General features: G+C 43.9%; 1 long non-coding RNA gene and 1 pseudogene across 2 annotated transcripts; one reads left to right on the top strand and one right to left on the bottom strand.

The window, feature by feature from the left end:
• The first annotated feature begins 189 nt into the window (after nucleotides 1–189).
• On the top strand, nucleotides 190–5,531 carry LOC112584551. Of its 2 annotated transcripts, none has more exons than XR_006550502.2 (2): nucleotides 190–1,087; nucleotides 3,118–5,531. It is a non-coding gene; the product is annotated as an uncharacterized LOC112584551 (long non-coding RNA). The 2 variants fall into 2 exon arrangements; XR_003108829.3 differs by lacking the exon at nucleotides 190–1,087 and adding an exon at nucleotides 2,864–2,924.
• A 1,250-nt stretch (nucleotides 5,532–6,781) lies between these two features.
• On the bottom strand, nucleotides 6,782–7,465 carry LOC102395734 (annotated as a pseudogene).
• Nucleotides 7,466–8,509: the final 1,044 nt, after the last annotated feature.

Genomic DNA, 8,509 nt, shown 5'->3' with positions numbered 1-8,509 from the left:
AGGAGGGGTGGGGGTGCATCGCATCACCGGGGGGAATTTCGGTAGCCAAGATTCTCTTCTCCATTCTATAAAGCTACAAACACGGGGGTGGGGAGTGATAGGAACGAGCTGAGTCCTCCGTCCGGCAACTGGAGGGCGCGGCGACACGAGGTCCCTCCGGGGTCATCCCCGACCCCCCTTAGTTGTGTGGGCGCCCCTCCCCCATTCCCCTCTCCGGTTATTTTAGAGCCTGGGCTGCCAGCGGCTGGCCCCGGGTTTCCACGTGCCTCCTCCCTCCCTCTGCCCACGCTCCCCGTGACGCACATCCTCCGCCCACGCAGCCTCTGCTCAAGGCGCCCCCCTCCCTCCCACCCGGTCCCCCTTGGGCCGGTGCCGAGCCCGGGGATCCGGGGGGAGTCGCGGGCCAGCGGGGGAAGAGGGTGGAATAGGGCGTGAAGCAAGGGGGCGGTAACCGACTGGGCGCTCGGCCTTGGGTCCCGGCCCAGGAAAGAGAACGCGGAAGGGACCTGATCCTAGGGCCGGTACTAGGCCAGAGAGGGAAGAGGGGAGAAAAACCCCGCACACTGGGCCAGCCCATGCCCCTCGGGGTCAGAAGAAATCTGTTTGGGTGCGAACGTGTGTTTGAGAGTGAAACTCCCGAGTGTTTGTATCTTTGTTTCTCAGGGTTGTCGTGAGGTTCAAGTGAGAGTGTATATGAAAACTGTAAATTGTGAAATACTCAGAAGCAAATTTAAGACGTTATTCCCAGTTTGTACTTCTGTACCCCGAGGTTGTGTATCTATACGTTTCTTTACATCTACTTGTGTGTCTGTGTCTCTAGGTTTGTGAGCCCCTCTGCGTGGATTTAAAAATATGTACATTTTAAAAACCATTGACTTGTCAGGCCCCGCCAGAGGCCCAGACTCCCCCGCAGCCGGAGCTGCTGAGATGTCTGTTCTTCGCTTCCCTCCCACTCCTACCACCTCCAACTCCCCTCCTCCTCCCTTCCGTTGAGAACAAGGAATTTCCAGCCCTTAGCAAATGGAGAGAGAAACAAAGAGACCAAGATTAAGAGAAACTACGGAAAAACAACAAAGACAAGAGACAGGTGAGGGATGATTGACAAAGAGGTGCATCAAATTAAAAAAAAAATTAATTTCTTCTCCTTTTCTCTTTGATATAGGACTTCCCTGGTGGCTCAGACGGTAAAACGTCTGCCTACAATGCAGGAGACCTGGGTTCAATCCCTGGGTCGAGAAGATCTCCTGGAGAAGGAAATGGCAACCCACTCCAGTATTCTTGCCTGGAAAATCCCATGGACGGAGGAGCCTGGCAAGCTACAGTCCATGGGATCGCAACGAGTCGGACACGACTGAGGGACTTCACTTTCACTTTTCTTCTTGAGCCCTGTTTCCCCAGGGTGGCTCAAGCCCGCTTCTCTACTGGGCTCACCTGCTTCCCCCCTCCTTCCAGGGCGGTGTTCTCAGAGGGACACAGAGCTGAGCAGCGGGTCCCATTTAATCAAGGATTAGTTTAATGCTACACTGATCTCTTCCAGGAAGGGAAACTATCCTCTGTCGCAATTTTCCAAGAACAGAGGAAAAGATTAGAAAGTGGGTGGAAGAGGAGTGAGGAAACTGCTAACCAGAAGGATTGTCATTATTAGGCACGAGTAGATTTGCATCTAGCAGATTGCCCTGGTCACCAACAACTGTCCCCCAAGTTTTCAGCAGGGCAAATGCAGCACAAATGTCACCTTCCTGGTCCCTGTCCTTCCTGCAACTCCTCTAGGCAGAATTAATTCCTCCCATCCCTCAGTGACCGCCCCCAGCCCCTCAAGGCTCTTTGTAAATGTTTCAATTATAGTTGATTGTTTCCACCTCTAGCCTAGGACTTCTGATGTGATCTGGTGGGTCCTCTGAAATGAGTGAGTTGGTGATGCTATATCTAGGCCTGAACAGCTTTGAAAAGGGCAATTGACCCAGAGGGGGCTGAACCTGGGCAGAATTGTTCAAGTGGTGACAATTGTTTTCCATGTCTCCTTCCTTTTTAAAGTTGCCAGTGAGTCTCACAAGTCTGGCTCCTTGGCCTTCTAATGTTTGCTATTTTGGTAAATTAATTCATACCCAGGTGCTAAAGGTAAAGTCTGAAGTCCTTGCTGGTAACAGAAAAATATGTTAGAATTGTAGTTGAAGTGTTGTCCTTCAGTTTAGTCGTCTCAACAGAGATGCTTCACCCTCAAAGACAAACCTGATTTCTGTGTTTAAGGAGCCACATAGGTAACAGGGGAGGTAGACACATAAACAATTACAATATAGTGCAATAATAGGGCTACAAACAGTGATAGAGGCATGGGGCAAGTGGTATCTTCTGCTTGGGGTTGTGAGGGGCTGGTTGAGACAGGCATCCAAAGGAGGTGATGATGCAGCCTAGAATTTTGAAGTATAAATAGATTTCCAGGAAGAAGGGAGAATCAAGTCATAGAAAACAGAATTTAAATTTACATGGAAGTATGAAACAGAATGATACATTGGCGAAATTAGAAATTGTTCATTATTGCTGGATGGGGGTTGCTGGTGAGATTAAAAAGGAGCCCTGGGCGGTGTACAAGGCCATTTCATTTAGGATATTCTAGACCAGAGCTTCTCAACCTATAGTAAAGGACAAGTTTTTAAAAAATTATTTATCTATATATTTTGTGCTGGTCTTCATTGCTGCATTCGCTTTTCTCTAGTTGTGAAGAGCAGAGACTACTCTTAAGTTGCGGTGCTTGGGCTTCTCATTGCAGTGGCTTCTCTTGTTTCGGAGTACAGGCTCTGGAGCGCAGGTTCAGTAGTTGTGGTGCACCAGCTTGCTGCTCCACGGCATGTGGGATCTTCCCAGACCAGGCGTCAAACCCATGGCTCCTGCATTGGCAGGTGGATTCTTGACTCCTAAGCCACCCGGTAAGCCCAGAACCAATTTTTAAAGCAATTTACAATCATTGTAGAGTGCACTGCTCTATAAAAAACACTAACAATGAATTTTTAAAAAAAAATCCCCATTTTATTAGATTCAATAAATATAAAATTTTGCTGTTAAATTGCTATAGAAGTTTCTAAATGCCTACACTTCATTTCTGAAATTGGTTCATTGCAGAGTGGTAACAAACTTCGGACAAGATGGTTGGATGGCATCACCAACTCAATGGTCATGAATTTGAACAAGCTCCAGGACATGGTGAAGGACAGGGAAGCCTGGCGTGCTGCAGTTCATGGGGGTCACAAAGAGTCGGATACGACTGAGCGACTGAACAACAAAAATAACAACAAACTTTGAATGGCACTGTTGTAGTTAAAATTTGTTTCTTTTATTTAAGTGATAAGCATATGAGGTGCTCTGTGAGCACAGAGGATGGCCTTGTTTGTGTTTTTATTTATTTGGCTGTGTTGGGTCTTGGTTGCAGCACTTGGGATCTTCATTGCATCATAGGGGATCTTTCATTCTGGGGCATGAACTGTCTAGTTGTGGCTTATGGGCTAAGCTGCTCTGTGGCATGTAGGATCTTAGTTCCTCAACTAGGCATCAAACCTGCATCCCCTGTATTGCAAGGTGGATTCTTAACCACTAGACCACCAGGAAGTCCCAAAATTTGTTTCTATACATCCGTATTTAGGTGATATTAGGACCATGGGCCATAAAGTATCACAGGAGACGCCATGGAACCATAAAGACTGTAACATGGGAGTGACATGGTCAGATCTATATTTAGGAGTGTTATGGAGAAAAGGTTTTATGGAAGTTAAAAGTGCAGAGAGGCCAACTTGAAGGAAACAAAAGTGCTCTGAGAGAGATGGCAAGGTGCTAGACTAAATCACTGATGCTGGAGATGGAGAGGAAAGGACAGATTTAAAAGATAGTCATCAGGGCTTCCCTAGTGGCGCAGAGGTAAAGAATCCACCTGCCAATGCAGGAGCCATGGGTTCTATCACTGATCCACGTGCTGCAGGGCAACTAACCTTGTGCTGCAACTATTGAGCCTGTGTTGAAGAGCCCAGGAGCCACAACTACTGAAGCCCCCGTGCCCTAGAGGCCGTGCTTTACAAGAGAAGCCACTGCAAGAAGCCTACACACAGCAACTAGAGCGTATCTCCTGTTCACTGCAACTAGAGAAAAGTCCACACAGCAATGAAGACCCAGCATAGTGAAAAGTCAAAAATAAATAGGTTATTATTTTTCAAAAAAAACTTTAAAAAAGATCATCGGGTAATATGAATAGAACTTGATGATTGGCTAAAGGGTTAGGGGAAGAGAAGAGTTTAGAGTAACTCTCAGGCTTCTAGCTTGGGTGACTGAGTGGACAGAATGGAGCATCATCATCAGATAGTCACCATCTGCAGTCTTTTTCCTAAGTTAAGAAAGTTATGAAAAAAAGTTATGAAAACCAAAAATTTTCATATCTCTTTTGACTACGAAACCTAATCTGACTTGAACTTACTTTGTGGTGGACCTCCTAGCTTATCAAGGCTGTATATTGTCATCTTGCTTATTTAATTTACATGCGGAGTACAGCATGTGAAATGCTGGACTGAATGAAGCACAAGCTGGAATCAAGATTACAGGGAGAAATATCAATAACCTCAGATAAGCTGATGATACCACCCTTATGGCAGAAATCAAAGAGGAACTAAGGAGCCTCTTGAAAGTGAAAGAGGAGAGTGAAATAGCTTATTAATACATAAGGTTATTTATAGTTTCATTTATGCCACTTTCATTTATACCAATGTGAATATTCATCTCTCATTGCAGAAACATTCATTTGTTTATGAGGTACTGTCCCAGACCCCACTGAGATTGCTGTCTTATTTATTGCATATGCACCATATTACATTTTAAAATCCAAAAAAATTCTGAAACACATTTGCGATCCAGATTTCCTGCCCCATTTACTCATCAGCGTTGGCCTGAGTTTTTTTGGCTATTTGCATAAATCAGATCCACCTGCAGATAATGAATATTCATTGAAGTGTGTGCTATAGACTCTGAAGATGATTCTCAAAGTGTTTTGAGCAGTGTTCATATTATTAAAACAAGGCTAAAAGCTTCTTGAGTACCTGGAAGTAACGGAACTCATTTGGATGATAAGGTTTCATGTGTTTATGGACAACCAGTTTTATTACTGTACACTGCATTTACATATTTTAACAGTCAGTGGTGGGAATTCTCTGGAGGTCCAGTGGTTAGCACTCATTGCTTTTACTGCCAGATCTGGGTTCAATCCCTGGTGGGGGATTGAAAAAGAAAAAAGTAAATGATCCTCTGGAATTAGTTGCCCTGTTCTCTGGCCTTTGTTCAAAACCAATCTTGCAAGTTCTGAATGCTGAGAATTTGGGACCTGGTAGAAAATGAAGTGTGTTTGTGTGTTGAGGGGTGTAGGTGTATAAATTATTTTTTAAAAGTTTTAGACTTACAGAAAAATTGAGAAGATAGTACACAGTTGTCTTGTACTCCCCATCCAGTTTCTACTGTTATTATCTTAACATTAGTACTGTGTGTTTACCACCATTAATGAACCAGCATTGATAACACTAACTAAAGCCTATCATTCACTCAGATTTCCTTAGTTTTTACCTAATTTTTTTCTATTTTAGGATCCCATCCATGATACCATATTACATTTGGTTTCCATATTTTATTAGGCTCCCCTTGGCTGTTAGTTTCTCAGAGTTGCCCTGTTTGTGATGACTATGAGGAGTATTGATCAGGTATTTTGTAGGTTGCCTCTTTGTTTCTCTGTACCACACATGGCTTGTGGGATCTTATGGGTTCCCCCACCAGGGACTGAACCTGTGCCTTCGGCAGTGGAAGTGGAGAGTCATAACCACTGGACCACAAGAGAAGTCCCTAGTTTACCTCTTTATCTGAATTTTTAAAGTGGCTTCCCTGGTGGCTCAGATGGTAAAGAATCTGCCTGCAATGCAGGAGACCCAGGTTCCATCTCTGGGTCTGGAAAATCCCCTGGAGAAGGAAATGGCAACCCACTCCAGTATTCTTGCCTGGAGAATTCCATGGACAGAGGAGCCTGGCAGGCTACAGTCCATGGCGTGGCAAAGAGTCCGACCCAACTGAGAGACTTATTAATAAATGTTTATCTCAGTTTTATGAGTTTTGAGGAGGAAAACTACAGAAATACCATATTCTCCACACACTAGCAAGGGTACATAGTAGCAACGAGATGTATTACTGTGGATACTGACCTCTTTAGGTCAGCCAGGGGAGTGTGTGGTGGAAGTGTGTGAGAGGATGACTGTTGCACCAGAGGCGGCCTTGAGTTTTCTTTCTCAGAATGAAATTTCTTCTCTTGCCTGTTTCTCGGCTTCATTTTCACTTTTTTAAAATCCCTGTTTTGAAAGCTTGAACCTTCCCCAGCAGTTACCTCCTTCTCTGAATTTTTTTTTAAATTTTATTATTAAATTTTTTATTCTTCTGCAAGACTGTTGCTTCACTGTATAAAAATAGCACCAGCAAACACAGTATATTGCAAAATTAAGATAGTAATATTCTTCACTGGATACTATACAACTAACAAACTTTTCTCCACTGGCAGTTATTTCTAGTGGGAAGATAATTTTGACCCAAATCCAAGGATAGCTGTAAGCAAGTTACAATGTCATATAAGGTTTAAGATAACCATGTTATCCTTGACTTACATAATTTTTGTAATTAGTTTTACCAGAGATAATTTCAGGATTTCTGAATATTATAACTGGAGCCTAGCCTAAAAATCACAGGATGCTGTGGAAAAGATGCACAGTGTTTATCTGAAGTCATTAGAAAGTTAAAGGGTATTTTCTTCAGGAAACATTGTTACAAGTAGTTTCTTTTGCTAAAAGTTGCTTTTTAAATATCTATCCACCACTAATTTAAGACAACTATGCTAGATTAAGTTGTTTCAAAGTAGATTATTTAGGAGTTCCATTTTCACTCCTCAATAGATTTTATGTATTTCTTATATGCTGCTTCACTCATTAGTTCATCTAGTTCTGAAGGGTTACTGAATGTCATCTTGATCAGCCAACCATCTTCATAGCAAGACTTATTGACAAGTCCTGGATTTTCTGCTAGAGCTTTATTAATTTCAGTTACTTCTCCTGATAGAGGAGAATAGAGTTCACTAGCAGGCAGCTTTCACACTTTCCAAAGCACCAAACTCCTCTTGTTTGTTCAACTTTGTCCCAACTTCAGGCAGACTACAGTAAACAACATCTCCCAAAGCTTCCTGTGCAAAATTGCTGATTCCCACTGTTCCAACACCATTTTCTGTTGTTACCCATTCGTGTTTTTCTGTGAATTTCCGCACCGACAGCAGAGCAGGGCCCGTGCGCAGCTCCCGGAGGGCACCCGCTCGCAGTCCCCAGGGCCGCGGCGAACAGGGCGCGCTGGGTGCCGAGATGGCGCGCAGGCTGCCGCCCGCCGCCCGCACGCTCCGCACCGCGCGCAGCGCCATGTTCGCACGGGTACAGAGGGTCTCAGCGCGGCACCTAGAGCCTCTGAATTTTTTATTAACTCACTGGACTCCATCATCTCTAGTATTCCTACCCACCATTATCAGATCAAAGCTATGGTTTTTCCAGTACTCATATAAGGACGTGAGAGTTGGACCATAAAGAAAGCTGAGCTTTGAAGGACTGATGGTTTTGAACTGTGGTGTTGGAAAAGACGATCGAGAGTCCCTTGGACTGCAAGGAGATCCAACCAGTCAGTCCTAAAAGAAATCAGTCCTACATATTCACCGGAAGGACCGATGCTAAAGCTGAAGCTCCAATACTTTGGCCATCTGATGCTGGGAAAGATTGAAGGCAGGAGGAGATGGTTTAACGGCATCATCGATTGAATGGTGATGAGTTTGAGCCAGCTCCAGGAGTTGGTGATGGGAAACCCGGGGTGTTGCAGTCCATGAGGTCACAAAGAGTCGGACACGATTGAGAGGCTGAACGGAACTACCAGATCCTCTAAAAAATAAAATGCTTCAATTTCGACTAACATTTACTGAACACTTATGACGTGCTAGGCCCTTTGCTAGGCTTTCACCGTGTGAGTCATTTAATTGGAAGCACCTGATGCATAGAAAGAACTCATGCTTTGGGGTAAGACCTGAGTTGGAACCACAGCCCAGCCCAAGAAACTTAAATCTTGGGCAGGTTCCTTTTTCTGTCTTAATTTTGGCTTATTTATAAATGAAGCTATTTATCTTCCAGGATGTTGTGAGGAATAAAAAAGATTCTCTTAATCTTCGCATGGATTTAGCTCCCTGCCACCCCCCCCCCCAAAAAAAACCCTACCCTACGACTACATTTTTAAACGTTAATGTTTATTCCTTATAAAACTGTTAACAGAATTTTTTGTATAGCTTCCGTTTTAAATCATTTAAGACTTTGGAAGACAGTCGTCTTAAGTTTCCCACAACGGAAAGATCATGGTGAACAGCTAAGAAAGAAAACAGAAGGAATCTGAGATAGTTTCGATAGAAGTAACAAGTTTGGTCAAGAAC

This window comes from Bubalus bubalis, chromosome 4 (assembly GCF_019923935.1).
Source record: "Bubalus bubalis isolate 160015118507 breed Murrah chromosome 4, NDDB_SH_1, whole genome shotgun sequence".
Classification (NCBI taxonomy): Eukaryota; Metazoa; Chordata; class Mammalia; order Artiodactyla; family Bovidae; genus Bubalus; species Bubalus bubalis.
The sequence above is the reverse complement of the archived record's forward strand: the minus strand, read 5'-3'. Positions and strand labels throughout refer to the sequence as shown.